Raw genomic sequence first — 15,620 nt, forward strand, 5'->3', positions numbered from 1 at the left:
CATACCATTCAGGACTGAAGGTATGGGTCAGCCCTCTCAATAAAAAGCTAAGATCTATGCCAGCCTACAATCCATACCACCAGAGAGGCTGGGAAACAGTGAGGACTCTAAGAGAGACATGCATGTACCCCAGAGAAGGGGAAGGGGACAGGATCTCCTGAGCAGATTGGGAGCATGGTGGGAAGGGAGAGGGAGCTGGGAGAAGGAGAGAGGGAGAAGAGGAGGGGAGAGGAGGAAATGGGGGAGCAGAAAGATTGAGTTGGGGGAAGAATAGAGGAGAGCAGGATGAAAGATTCTGTAATAGAAGGAGCCACTATAGGTTTGAGGAGAGATTTGGCACTAGGGATATTTCCAGAGATATACAAGGATGACACCAACTGGCAATCTAAGCAATAGTGGAGAGGCTACCTTAAATGCCCTTCCCCAATAAGGAGATTGATGGCTACCTTATGTGCTATCCTAGAGGCTTCATTCAGTGACTGATGGAAGCAGAGGCAGACACCTGCAGCTAAATACTGAACTGAACTGGAATCCAGTTGCAGAGAGGGAGGAGTGATGGGCAAGAGGGTCCAGACAGGGCTGGTGAACTCAACAGAAGCAGCTGAGCTGAACAAGGGGAGCTTGTAGACCCCAGACTGATGACTGAGAGGCCAGTATGGGACTGATCCCCTTGTTCAGGCTTCATTCAGTGACTGATGGAAGCAGAGGCAGACACCTCCAATATGGATGGCAGTGAGGAGGCCTGGGCAATCTATGGGGCCTCCGGTAGTGGATCAGTATTTATCCCTGGAGAACAAAGAGATTTTGGGAGCCCATTCCACATGGAGGGATGTGCTCTCAGCCTGGACATATTAGAGAGGGCCAGGGTCCTGACCAGGATGATATGACAGACTTTGGGGATCCCCCATGGAGTGCCTCACCCTCCCTGGGGAGCAGGGGTAAGATGGAATTGAAGGCTGGTGGGGGCAGGGAAGGATGGGAAGGAAAGGAAGCAGGGATTGACTTATGAAGCAGGCTTGTTTCTAATTTAAATTAAAATGAAAAGAGCTCAGATATGTCTCACTGCTTGTTAGTGATCAGGTGGAGATAGACTACCTTCCTCTACTACATATATTGAATGGCTAATGTAAGAAGATAGTTATAAATACCAGCTACAACCACATGGCATTTATAGAAATGAACATTATAATTATCATGAATATTTCTGCTCCATTTTGTTAAGAATATGTATGTGTTAAGCAAATATCTGTGTTTTCTTCCCTCTTCCACTCTTTTGCCATGCAATGTAACCACAATAGATGTAATATCAGTATTACAGTGTTGATAAACCTGTATTATTATATTCATATTCGTAAGATATTCAAAGAGTAAGTATTCCTCAGGGAACTTTGCCACATATTCTGGAAGAAAAAAAAGCTTATTTTCAGTTGCATGTGGGCTTTTTATACAATGTTAGTCAGACACTGACGCTTAAGTATGACATAAGGATAAGGATGTATGTAAGTTGGGTGTCAAGATGACAAGGGGCAGATGTGTGATAATTTTAATCCCATCAGCATGTTGGGATTAAGAACTAACTAAAAGACACACATCTGGTTGGGTTTCTGAAAGAATTTTCAGAGAAGATTAAGTGGGCAAACCTTCCTCAGCATCAACTGCATTTTCCTACCTTTTAAACTTCCAACTGCTGACCAGATAGAAAGAAGTCTAGCTAAATAAAAGATAGTGTTGTATTGCTTGCTTCCTTAGTCAGTGTTCTATTGTTGTAAGAGACACCATGACCACAGAAACCCTCAAAAAGGAAAGCATTTATGTGGGCTTGCTTACGGTTTCAGAGGTTTAGTCCATTGTTGCCATGGTGGGCAGCATGGCTGCATACAGGCAGTTATGGTGCTGGAGTAGTTGAGAGTTCTACATCCAAATCCACAGGCAACAGGATGAAAGAGGCACTGGGTCTGGCTTAAAATTTTGAAACTAGCAAGCCCACCCTCAGCTACACACTTTCTCAAACAAAGGCACACCTCCTAAGCCTTCTCAGGTAGCCCCATTTCCTAATGAACAAACAGTCAGATATATAAACCTATGGAGGCCATTTTTATTCAAACCACGCCTGCCTTCTCTTACTGGTGAGTGTCTATTTCTGCTCCTGATGGTAGTGGTGGGAGTGACACTGCTGTCACTCTGTTTACATCAGGCTCTAGCAACTTCAGCCCTCCCATGTGGACTGAAGAAGAGTGACTCTTCAGGGAGCTTCCAGGCCTTTGGTTCCAGATTGGAGTTGCTGAGGCATCACCTTCACAGACTGAGAAACTCCTGGGTTCTCAGGTTCTTCAGTGTGCAGACAGCCTAGCTGTATAAACCAACCTAGTGAATCCCCTTTTATATTAAATCTACATTGCTCTAAGGAAATTTGTGTAATATGGATTCACAAATTTGTGTAATGTGGATTCATTGCCAACTTGACTGGATCCACAATCAACGAAGCAAGCACATCTCTGCATGGGGCTATAAGAACATTCCCAGGAAGAATTGAGGGATAAGACTCACCTCTGGCTGGACAACATATTCCAAGGAGGTCCAAAGGAAAAATCAATGTTGCTTGCTTGCTCACCTTTGCTAGCTTCTGTTGAATGTGTCCATCCTATTGCTGCTACTGCTATCCTTCACTGCCACAGAAGTCAGATTCTTCAGCCTTCCAGTGCACATTGGAAACCAGTAACTTTTCATGAATCCTACAGGCCTTATATAATCTGCTTACCTTCCCTATTTTCTGGACAGCACTCATTACATTGTGATCCTAATAATTCAGATAAAAGCAGGAAGTCCATCAGTTAGTAGGTACCACAAAGGTCACCATTGCTTTATAAATATCTGGAGACTGAACAACAGCAGGTGACTACTATGGTCAGTGTCTTTGAGTGACAAGTGATGATTGGAGACAAGCATCCACTGACTTGATTCAGCTGCCTCCCTTAGCAAGACCAAATTACAGTTTTGGTGCCACACCAGCTGGTACACCACCATGCATCCTCATGCATGCAATTTCATGAATCTCATTTTCTTCATCTATATAATAAAGTTCCTCTTAGAATTAACAGGTTTCATGTTACAATATAAAACTTTCTCATGGTTTTCTATACTGTAGCACACTGTTTTTCAAGTATGATTGAGTTCATTTTCACCAGACCCAAGCACACAATATAAACAAGCATCAAAAAAAGGTTGGGTATGAGGACCAAACCTGACACTGGCTAGTCTGGGGTTGTAAAGCTGTTCCTAGACTATATTTTATTGGCAGACAAAGCACAGTACTTCCACTGCTCTTCCTAACAGACTCCCACTGAAAAGCTATAATAAAGCTGGGCTGGTGTGTAGCTTGTAAAATGTGACAGACATCTACAAATTATGAAACCTCTTACAGAGGGAAAATAATAGCAATACTTTTATCTGCCTCTGACTTAAAACCCCTCATATAGCAAACAGATCTTATATTCATTTCCTTCCTGTTGCTGTAGTAAAACACTGGCCAAAAGCAAGTAGGGAGCACAGTTTATTTCAGCTTACAGGTTCCAGTTTATCATTGAGAGAAATTAGGGCAGGGACTCAAGCAAAACCATGGAGGAACATTGCTTACTGGCCAGCTTGCGGGCTTGTGCTTAGCTAACTTTCTTATATAGACCAGTGCCACCTGCCCTGGGAACAGTGCCACCAGTAAGCTGGGCCCTCCTACATAAATTAACAGCTATGACCATCCTTCACAGACATACCCGCGACCAATCTGAACTGGGTATCCTTCTCTGGTGACTCCAGGTTGTGTCAAGCTGACACATAAAGCTAACTAGGTAAATCTGTGTGTTTCAAAAGGACATGAATCACATTCTAAGAAACTAGAAAATAGTAAAAATCAAAAGGGAGGAATGGCAAAGGTATTTATTCATGACCATTCTAACAAAGTAAAATATAGTAAAGTTATTGTCACTTGGAAATACTCATCTTCTGACTTATACTGTTTATAATTTAACATTTTTAAATTTCTAAGGATGATGTTACTTTAATTTTTCAATATTTTGGGTTTCCTTGTTATCCAGCAGGCAATTTACTTGAAGATTTGCATGTAGCGCTCCTCACTGGTTCAAAAGGTGGTGTTGGTGTTAACCATCCAAGATGCCAAGAGGGAAGGAAAGTTGATTATTGCATCAAAATTCTAGGTGAGGTTCTAGGGCTGCCCATTCTTGTAATTGACACTGGGCATTGTATAGAATATGGACCTGCAGCACCAGAGCATTTAGCTTGTGAATCTGAGACCTGCCTGCAGGACAAAGGCAGAATCCATTGGGGTTTCTCCATCCTTTTCCTCATTTGAAAGCAGTCTAACAGATTTCCCAAAAGAAACTATAGTTTACTACCACCAGAGGACCTGATAACCAGATCAAATTTGCTGACACTTAGATTGCAGTTGGAAAATATATTGATATAGGGAGTGGCAGTGGTGTGTTCTCCTCTAGGGTCCACAACAAGGGGCATTTGACTTGTTAACACTAATAGGCATGAGATTCTATTAAACAGCCTTATGTACAATTAAACATTTGTTGGTTACCCCAAATTACAAAGACTATGTACCTTTAGGTATATCTTGGATGGCTAGCATTGATGTTTCCAACAATTACAATTGGTTAAGTCTATGGGTAGCTTTCTCCTCCCTTTGACACTTTCAGATACTATACAAGCTAGTCCTTGGGGAGAAGGCTTCCAGGTCAGTTCCAGCTTGATTTCTCCAAGTCCTTCCTGTGTCCAAACTATGTGGTGAGTTCAGAGAGAATTTTACTGTCAAGTTAGAGGAAGCAAACCAAGTGCAACAGCAGAAGCCTATATTGTTTGGGAGTCTCTTGAATGCCCCAGGGCTGGAAGAAGGGTTCCTATGCTGAGCAGTGGGAATTTAGTAAGATTGTCTATGGCTCCTGATGGTGGAACGCCATCAAAACATATTATTACATAAACATAAACTATATATGTGTGAAATAAAAAGAATATATGCATCCTATGGCTTCTCAAACATCCTTTACATTTCCTTCCTTCCTCCCTCTTCCTCTACTACTCACTCTCCTCCCTTCCCAGTTGAAATTCCCCCATATCTACCATTTATTCTTTTATAGTATCCATGTCCCACTTTGTCCCTTTCTACAGCTCATTCTGCCCCTCCTCACCCACATAGTCTCTCTCTTTTTTAAAATTCTTCTCCCGTATGTTACATCCCCACTGCATTTTCCTCTCTCTCCCCTCCTCATAGTCTTTTGCCCCCACCCCCTCTGCCCCAGATCCACCCTCCCTCCTACTCTCCTCAGAAAAGAACCAGCCTCCCTGGGACATCAACCAAATACAACATAATATGCTACTGTAAGACCAAGCACATGCTGTCACATCAAGGTTGGACAAGGCAACCCAGGAGGAAGAAAAGCATAAGTACACAGAGAGTCAGCAACTGCTCCCTGCCCCCTGCTGTTAGGAATCCAAAGGAAACACCAAGAAACACAATCATAACATATATGCAGAGGACCTAGGTCAGACCCTTACAGGATCCCTGATCTCTTTGAGACCTGTGGGCTCTCTGGTTCCTCCATCCTTCCTCCCCCTCCTCTGCAGGATTCTCAGAGCCCCACCTAAGGTTGGCAGTGAAACTGCATTTGCTGCCATCAGTTGCTAGTTTAAGACTCTTTGGTCTCTTTGATGATGATTCTACTAAGCTCTGACCCCAGAACATTCTGCAGGAAGGACAAGGTATAAGCCAAAGGTTTTGGTCTGGCTTAGTGTCCAATTCCTCCACTTGAGGCCTGCCTGGTTTCAGAGAATGGCTGGTTCAATGTCCCCCATTCCTAGGAAGTTTAGCTAAGGTTACTCTCATAGTTTCCATGGAGTTTCCCTTACAGGTGGTTTCCACCTCACTCCTGAAATGCTCCCCAATTCCAGTCCATTCTCCCTGTATTTACTCCCTGCACTCACAGTTGATCCCTCCTGTTCCCAACCCTACCTGCTCCCAGTCTCACCTTGGAAGTCTATTCTCTTTCCTCTCCACAGGGAGATCCTTGCATGCCCCTTTAAGCCCTCCTTGTTACTTAGCCTCTCTGGGTCTGGGAACCGTATCATGATTATCTTTTACTTTACAGCTAATATTCACTTATGAATGAACACATACTATATTTGTCTTTTACAGTCTGGTTTACCTCACTCAGGATGATTTTTCCAAGTCCCATTTATTTGCCTGAAAATTTAATAATGTTATTGTTTTTGACAGATAAGTAATAGTCCATTTTGTAAATATACCACATTTTCTTTATTCATTCTTCAGTTAAGGGACACCTAGGTTGTCTCTAGTTTCTTTTTGTTATGAATAAAGCTGCTATGAACATAGCTGAGCAAATGTCCTTATGGTAGGATGGAGCACCTTTGGGTATATGCCCAGGAGTGGTATAGCTGGGTCTTGAGGTGATCAATTCCCAATTTTCTGAGAAACCACCATACTGACTTCCAAAGTGACTGTACAAGTTTGTGCTGTTCTAGTAATGGAGGAGTGTTTCCCTTACTCTACATCCTCTCCAGAAGGAGTTTTCCTTTGTGTTTTTTATCTTAGCCATTCTGACAGGTGTAAAATGAAATCTCAATGTCCTTTTGACTTGCATTTCCTTGATGGTTAACATTTCTCAGCCATTTGAATTTCATCTGTTGAGAAGTCTCTTTTTAGACATGCACCCCATTTTTAACTGGATTATTTAGCTTGTTGATGTCTAGTTTCTTGAGCTCTTTATATATTTTGGATATTAGTCTGCTATCAAAAATGGAGTTGGTAAAAAACAATCTCCCATTCTGTTGCCTGCTGTTTTGTCCTATTGACAGTGTCCTTTGCCTTATAGAAGGTTTTCCATTTTATGAGGCGCCATTTATTAAGTGTTGATCTTAGTGTCTGTGCTATTGAGGTACTGTTCAGGAAGTGCTCTCCTGTGCCAATGAGTTCAAGACCATTCTCTACTTTCTCTTCTATCAGATTCAAAGTACCTGGATTTATATTGAAGTCTCTGATCCACTTGGACTTGAGTTTTGTGCAGGGGAATAGATATGGATCACACATGGTCCCTTTTTACTTCCCTGGTTTCTGAAGTTACTCCAGGGTATATACTCCCATCTAATAGATGTATTCCTAGTTATTTTTAGGCTATTGTGAGTGGTAGTGTTCCAATGATGTCTAAGCATGCTTGTTATTGATGTATAGAAATACTACTGATTTTTGAAAGTTGGTTTTGTATCATGCCACTTTACTGAAAGTAGTGATCACTTCCACAAGTTTTCTAGCAGAAATTTTTAGATTGCTTCTGGTGTTCCAATTTGTATCCCTTCAATGTCTTCCTTTTTCTCATTGCTGGTGTTTCAAGTACTACATTGGAAACAAATGGGCATAGGGGGCAACTATGTCTCATTTCTAAATTTTAATGGCATTGTTTTGAATTTTTCTCCATTTAGAATAATGTTGCCTGTGGCTTTGTCATATATTACTCTTATTTTGTTAGAGTATGTTCCCTCTAGTCCTACTCTTTCTAGAACTTCTATCATAAAGGCATGTAGGATTTTGTCAAAGAACTTTTGTGCATCTTTGAAGATAACTGTGTGATTTTCAAGTCCATTTATATGATTTATTATAACTGTTGACTTGTGTATACTAAACCATCCCTGCATAACTTGGATAAATACCTATACTTATATCTTCAGATAAATATATCTTTCATCCTTGTCAAAGAAGGCTCTTATGCATATTAAAGAGACCATCACAGAGATCCAAAGTTAGTCAAAATGTAAAAAGCAATCAACTATTGGGTGCCCAACCCAAACTGATACATCTACAATACAATTCCTGCAACTATGGCTCAAGAAACATCACGGAATGGAGATAAGAAGGTTGTAAAAGCCAGAGGACTGGATGTCTGCTACAAAGCAGTATTATATATGACAGAAAAGTTAACATTAATAAAGTCTAAAATATATGTCACCTGAACAGTACCAGAACAATGTCAATACCAACTGACATGGCAATGAGAATGGGAAAAATCTCACAAGGACCCATTTTAGATGAAGAGCTACAGGTAATTAAGAACAGCTGAGACAGGGACGCGCCCTCTGATAGGCTATCCAATTCCAAGTGGTCAGCCCTAAACACATACACATAAATAAAGCACTAAATGGATCTGACAGGTTTTGTGTGTGTGTGTGTGTGTGTGAGTATGCACACATGTGTGTGACAATAATTAAGAAGAAGAGATCATGAATTAAAGAGTGAATGAGGGGTCCAGACACAGGAGGAGTTTAGGAGAAAGAAAAATGGATGGAAAATATGTAAATACAATACTCACATAAGTTCTCAAAAATTTAAATATAAAAATAATTAAGAACAATCCAAATCTGTAAGTTCAATATTCAACTGTTTATCAATATGCAAGTAGTCACTATCTGAAAATAAATTAAAACTTAATCTTTGTTTTCAATGTACTCTTATAGTTCACACATATTAAACAACGTATTTATAATAAATATCTGTTGACTAGTAAATCAACATCAGCATGGTAAAAAAAGATTGCTGCAACATGAAGAAAGTTATTAAATTGTGAAAAATAGTTCTACCTCCAAAATGAAGGTAGAAATCTAAAGCACAAACATTGTGACCATGGCTTACATGTGTTTCAGGATTGATTTCTTATGAGCTAATAAAAAAGGATTTTACCTACACATCAAATACTCTGTAGTATATATAATTTAATCTTTGCAGTAGTCTTTTGAAGTTGGCACTATTGCTATTCTCACTTTTAAAATACCACAATTGAAGTTAATAGTAGTTAAACAATTTGTCAAAATATGCAACTGGAAAGGACCATCAAGACTTGGCCTTGGGGAACAGAACCAATAGAGACCTGAGGACTGTGCACAGAGGACCCGGATCCCAGCCTAACGCGGGAATCAGCCCACCCAGAGACTGCCAGCTTCCAAGTCCCAATCTCCACCCACAGAACAGGGGAGGCAAGGGTCCAGCCTACCAAGAGTTTGCTAAGGTCCTGATACTAAGACCGCCTCCATCCACGCAAGAGGAAAGCCACCAGGGTCCTGCTCCCACCCACTGGAAAGGGGTCACATACCCACCAAGGGAGAAAGAGACTCCTTCTGCACCCACAGAAAGAAATGATGGGAAGGATACAATACAAAAACACACCCACCAACAGAAAAACAAATATGACACCACCAGAAACTAGAGAATCTACACCCATAAGACCTGAACAGTCCATTGTGGAAGAAGCAGATGAGAAAGACCTTAAAAGCAACTTCATGAAAATGATAGAAGTCCTCAAAGAAGATATGAGAAAATCCTTTAAAGACATGGAAGAAAAAACAAACCAAAAATACAAGAACTGCAAGAAGTGGAGGAAAAAACAATCCAAAACATGCAAGGAATGGAAGAAAAGACAAACCAAAAACTTCAACAAATGCAAGAAAGAGAGAAAAAGACAAAGCAAAAATTACAAGAAACAATCCAAAAAGTACAAGGATTGAAATCTGAAATAGTGACAATAAAAAAACACAGTCTGAAGGAATACTGGAAATAGAAAAGCTAGACAAATGGGCAGGTACTACAGATACGAGGATAACCAACAGAATACAAGAGATGGAAGACAGAATCTCAGGTGTTTAAGATACACTAGGGGAAATAGTTTCATCGACCAAAGAAAATCTTATGTCCAACAAAACTCTAACACAAGATATCCAGGAAATATGGGACACCGTGAAAAGACCAAACCTAAGAATAATAGGTATAGAAGAAGGAGAAGAAATCCACCTCAAAGGGACAGAAAACATATTCAACAAAGTCATAGAAGAAAACTTTCCCAACTTAAAGAAAGACATGCCAATGAAAGTACAAGGAGCCTACAGAACACCAAATAGAGTAGATCATAAAAGGAAATCCCCTTGCCACATAATGATCAAGACCCCAAACATACAGAATAAAGAAAGAATATTAAGAGCAGCAAAGGAAAAAGGCCAAGTAACATACAAACGCAAACCTATCTGAATCACACCTGGATTCTCCATGGAAACTCTGAAAGCCAGAAGGTCCTGGATAGATATTCTACCAACACTAAGAAACCATGGATGCCAGCCCAGACTGCTATATCCAGCAAAGCTTTCAATCACTATAGACAGAGAAAGCAAGATATTCCATGACAAAACCACATTTAAGCAACACATATCCACTAACCCAGCCCTACAGAAAGTTCTGGAAGGAAAACCCCAACCCAAGGGAGTTAACTACAACCAGAAAAACATAGGCAATAGATAATCCCACCTTACCAACAGCCAAAAGAAAAGAGGTGGAAATCCACATATAATTCCACCACCAAAACTATTCCAAAACAAACACGAATGAGCAATCAATGGTCATTAATATCCCTCAGTATTAATGGTCTTAAATCACCCATAAAGAGACACAGACTAACAGACTGGATTCGAAGACAGAACCCATCCTTCTGCTACATACAAGAAACACACCTCAGCCTCAAAGACAGACATTACCTCAGAGTTAAAGGTTGGGAAAAGATTTTCCAATGAAATGGACCCAAGAAACAAGTGGGGGTAGCAATCCTAATATCTAATAAATTAGATTTCAAAATAAAATCAATCAAAAGAGATGAAGGGGGCACTTCATACTCATCACAGGAGAAATACACCAAAATGAAGTCTCAATTCTGAACATCTATGCCCCAAATACAAAGGCACCCACATTCATAAAAGAAACATTACTAAAACTCAAATCACATATAAAGCCCCACACACTTATAGTGGGAGACTTCAACACCCCACTCTCACCTCTAAATGGGACTACCAGACAGAAACTTAACAAAGAATAAAAAGAACTAATAGAAGTTATGACCCAATTGGGATTAAGAGACATCTATAGAACATTCCACCCAAATAAAAAAGAATATACCTTATTCTGAGCGCCACATGGAACCTTCTCAAAAATCGAACACATACTATTAACATATTAAATCTCAACAGGTACAAAAAAAATGGAATAACTCCATGCACCTTATCATACCACCATGCTTTAAAATTAGAATTCAACAACAACACAAATTGCAGAAATCCTACAAAATCATGGAAGTTTAATAATAAACAATTGCACAATTCCTGGGTCAATGAAGAAATAAAAAAAAGAAATTAAAGACTTCCTCCAATTCAATGAGAATGACAACACAACTACCCAAACTTATGGGACACTTTGAAAGCAGTGCTATGGGGGAAATAATCAAATTGAGGGCTGAAACCAATAAAGCAGAGACTAGGAAAACAAGACAAAAAAACCAATGTTACAAAGAGTTGGTTTTTTGAGAAAATCAATAAGATAGACAAACCTTTATCCAAACTTACCAAACGACAGAGTGTGAACATGCAAATTCACAAAATCAGAAATGAAAAGGGGGACATAACAATGGACATTGAGGAAATCCAGAGAATCAACAGGTCATGCTTTGAAAACCTGTACTCCACACAATTCGAAAATGTAAAGGAAATGAACAATTTTCTGGATAGATATCATTTGCCAAAATTAAATCAAGAACAGATAAGAAATTTAGATAGACCTATAACCTCTAAGGAAATAGAAAGTCTCCCAACTAAAAAAAGCCACGGGCCAGATGGCCTCAGTTCAGAATTCTACCAGAAATTCAAAGAACAGCTTATACCAATTCCTCTCAAAGTATTCCACGTAATAGAAGCAGAAGGGTCTTTGCCAAACTCTTTCTATGAAGCTTCAATAACCTTGATACCCAAGCCACACAAAGACACAACTAAGAAAGGGAACTTCAGACCAATATCCCTCATGAACATTGATGCAAAAATACTGGCAAATCAGATCCAAGAACACATCAGAAAACCCATCCATCATGATCAAGTAGGCTTCATCCCAGGCATGCAGGGATGGTTCAACATATGAAAATCCATCAATGTAATCCACCATATAAACAAGCTGAGAAACAAAAATCACATAATCATCTCACTTGAAGCTGAAAAAGCCTTTGACAAAATCCAACACCCCTTCATGATAAAGGTCTTGGAGAGATCTGGGATAACAGGAACTTACCTAAACATAATAAAAGCTATATACAGCAAACAACAGCCAACATCAAACTAAATGGACAGAAAATCAATGCAATTCCTCTAAGATCAGGAGCAAGACAAGGCTGTCCACTCTCTCCATACCTATTCAATACTGTACTTAAGCTAAAAAGGAGGAGCCACCAAAAACCTTACCAGGCACTTCATCCAGCTTATCTCAAGGGACCTGTGCCCAAATTGGGGGGCCAGTGGATATATGGAATGGGGTGTTTTTACCCATTCTCTCTTTGATGCTTTGGAAGTGAGGGGTCACATGACTAAGGGCTTGGTGTAACAAACAAGGACACAGATTTGTGATAAATGGAAACAGAAGATATGAGCAAAATTAACATCAGGACCAAGGTGGCACCAGCTATAGCTGGCAGACATAGCCTTTCTTGTAATGGTATGTAACTCTAACGACAGGTGCCAAGAGCCATTGCCACAAGAGGAAGCAGAGTAGTGTTCTGAAGTGATCTTTTTTATTCTATGACAGTGGTTCTCAACATTCCCAATGCTGAGACCCTTTAATTTAATACAGTTCCTCATGGTGCAGTGACCGCAACCTTAAAAGTATTTTGTTGCTACTTCATAACTGTAATCTTGCTACTGTTATGAATAGTAAGGTAAATATTTGATATGCAGGGTATCTGATATGTGGCCCCTGTGGGGGTCTTGACCCACAAGTTGAGAACCACCAGTCTAAGAGATAAATGGTAACCTTAGCACAGTTTCCTAAGGGCACGGTAGCAAAGCTTCTGGAAGCACCAGTTTCAGCAACAGGGATGAAGTCCCAGGACAACAGGCACTTTTAGCAGCCAACACCATGATCATTCACTCAGAATGCCTGATGAAATCCTTGGGATTTTTTGTAGGATAATGGTACAAGATTTTCTACTTTCTTGAATTTCTGGTGAAAGAGGAAAAAAAGCATATTTCATTGAAATAAATTTATTTTAATTAAACTATGTTCCTTCATCCCCATCAATTGAGAGACAAAACTTTTAAAATGTATGTATTTATTCTATTTTCCCCCTTAGGTTAAACATTGTGTCTGCTTTTTGGTAATATCTACACTTTAAAGCGTTAGGAATCCATTGACTTCTTATCTTTTATGAATTCATCTTCCCAATTTTAGTACAGCTAGTAGTGACCTGGGGCTTTGCCTGGTGCAGGAACTACACCTGGAACTTAACAACACACTGAGATTATGGCGTGATGGATAACCATTGCCCTTAAGATTCAGCAAAGAGGGCTGGAGAGATGGCTCAGAGGTTAAGAGCACTGACTGCTCTTCCAGGGGTCCTGAGTTCAATTCCCAGCAACCACATGGTGGCTCACAACCATCTGCAATTCAATCTGATGCCCTCTTCTGGCATGTAGGCAGAACACTGTATATGTAATAAATAAATCTTTTTTAAAAAATGAACTCAATGGCATTAAAAAAAAAAGATTCAGCAAAGAATCCAGCCCCCAAAACCCAGAGAACTGTCTATAACTTTAGTCTGCATGCCATTCTCTGTATATTTCCCTCCCTAATGCAAATGCTCTGACTGTCTTCCATTATTCTTTGCCTGGTCCTGGTCAAGGTCCTCTGGATTCAGGTCCAGAGCAGTGATGTATTGACTTCCAGAAGAGCTCACCAGTTTGCATTCCCACAGCCGTGAATGCAGAGAATCATTTCTCCCCCTCTGTGACAACACCATCTGACTTCCTGGTCTTTCCTAATCCTGTGGGTGTAAATTGAGTCTAATTTAGTTTTAAGCTGTATCCACCTAATTATTTTGATGTTGAGGATCATTCCATAAGCATCTAAGAAACTTGAGCTCCCCTTCTCTGAACTGCCTATTCGTAATCTTTGCCATTGCTCTCTTGTTGTTGGTTCGCTATTTGTTGATTCATTTAGGGGTGAATACACAACAGTCACTTATTCTCATCACTCTAACCGGTTATGAATGTCTATATTAACCATCACCATCAGATGAGTTCCTCTGACTAAGACTGAGAGCATTACTAGTCTATAGGTTAAAAATTAAACTCAGAAGGCAGGTAGCAGTCCATTTAGCACAACATCAGTAGTAGATTACCTCAACCATGTTTCTGACCAAAATTTCTATACCAAGGCATGTATTCCTCCTATGGAGAAGGCTTCAGACCCAATCAGGAAGTGGTTGGATATCTCCTAAACAGTCCTGCCACTATGGTGTGAGTGGATATATCTTTCTTAGCAGGTTGGTATTGCACCATGCTGGGTGAGATGAATGCTGGCTCTCCTACATCAGCTTGCATAGAGGTGGCAGAAAGGAGATGGAAGATGAAAGCAGGGATATGAAACATTATCTTCTTAATATGACCTGAGCATTGCAATTATGAATTTATAGTGACAATGGTTACCTGTGAAAGAACTGAACACACGTGTGCCCACACACGTGCATACACACACATGCACTCACACATGCTCATGTATACACACTCACGAAAGCAGTTGGGAAGGTCATCGAGAGTGAGAGGAGGAATCATAGGAGTAATGGGAGGTGACTATCACAATAATACATTGTATAAATACATGATGTTGTAAAGGAAACAGAAGGAACTGTACCAATTTTATATAGCATATGAGAAAAGAACATATTTTCATAAATGTTTGTATCGTCTCACTTCTCCTAACATTAATACCACATTGTGTTTCTTATTTAATTATAGTAATTGTGTTTTCTATTAGGTTAATTAGCAGTAGCGATACAAGCTTTCTTGTCTTATATGAAATATACCTAAAATTTCTTTGTTTGAGAAGAGTCTTGGTGGGCCCTATACCTCACCTGGGCAGCACAGTGGTGCTGACCCTGCTGGTAGGAACATTATGAACTTGCCCTGAGGTCATACGAGTGGGAGAGCTGACCCTGTACCTCTTGTCTGCCACGTGTTGACATGGATGAGGGAAAGGTACCCCCATCCCACCCCACCTCACTCCTTGCCACCTGCGGTGTGGTAGAAAACTGACCCTGTCCCTCGCTGGCTGTGGTGCTTGCATGGGAGAGTGGACCCTGCACCTTGCCTGGGCAGCCCAGTAGAACTGACCATGATGATGGGACATGGGTGAGCCGGTCTTGAGACTGTGAGAGTGAGGGATCTGGCCCCATCTCTCATCTGCCTATGGTGGCATGGGAGAGGGAGACATGTCCCCCACCCTGCCTACTAATGCCTGAGGCAGGTGGGAAAGCTGCCAGAGATCATCAGAGTGGGAGAACTATTTTTGCCCCTCGCCAGCTGCAGTGGTGAGAGAGGTCCCTGCATCTTACCTGAGCAACACAGTGGAGCTGGCCCTGGTGATGTATTGTGGGTGAGGAGCCCTGAGGGTATGAAAGCAGAAGACCTGCCCTCACCCCTTGCTGCAGGTGGCATTGGGTGTGCTGGCTGAGACAGTGCGGGGTACGTTG

The sequence above is a fragment of the Mesocricetus auratus genome, unplaced genomic scaffold, assembly GCF_017639785.1.
Source record: "Mesocricetus auratus isolate SY011 unplaced genomic scaffold, BCM_Maur_2.0 Super-Scaffold_100008, whole genome shotgun sequence".
NCBI lineage: Eukaryota > Metazoa > Chordata > Mammalia > Rodentia > Cricetidae > Mesocricetus > Mesocricetus auratus.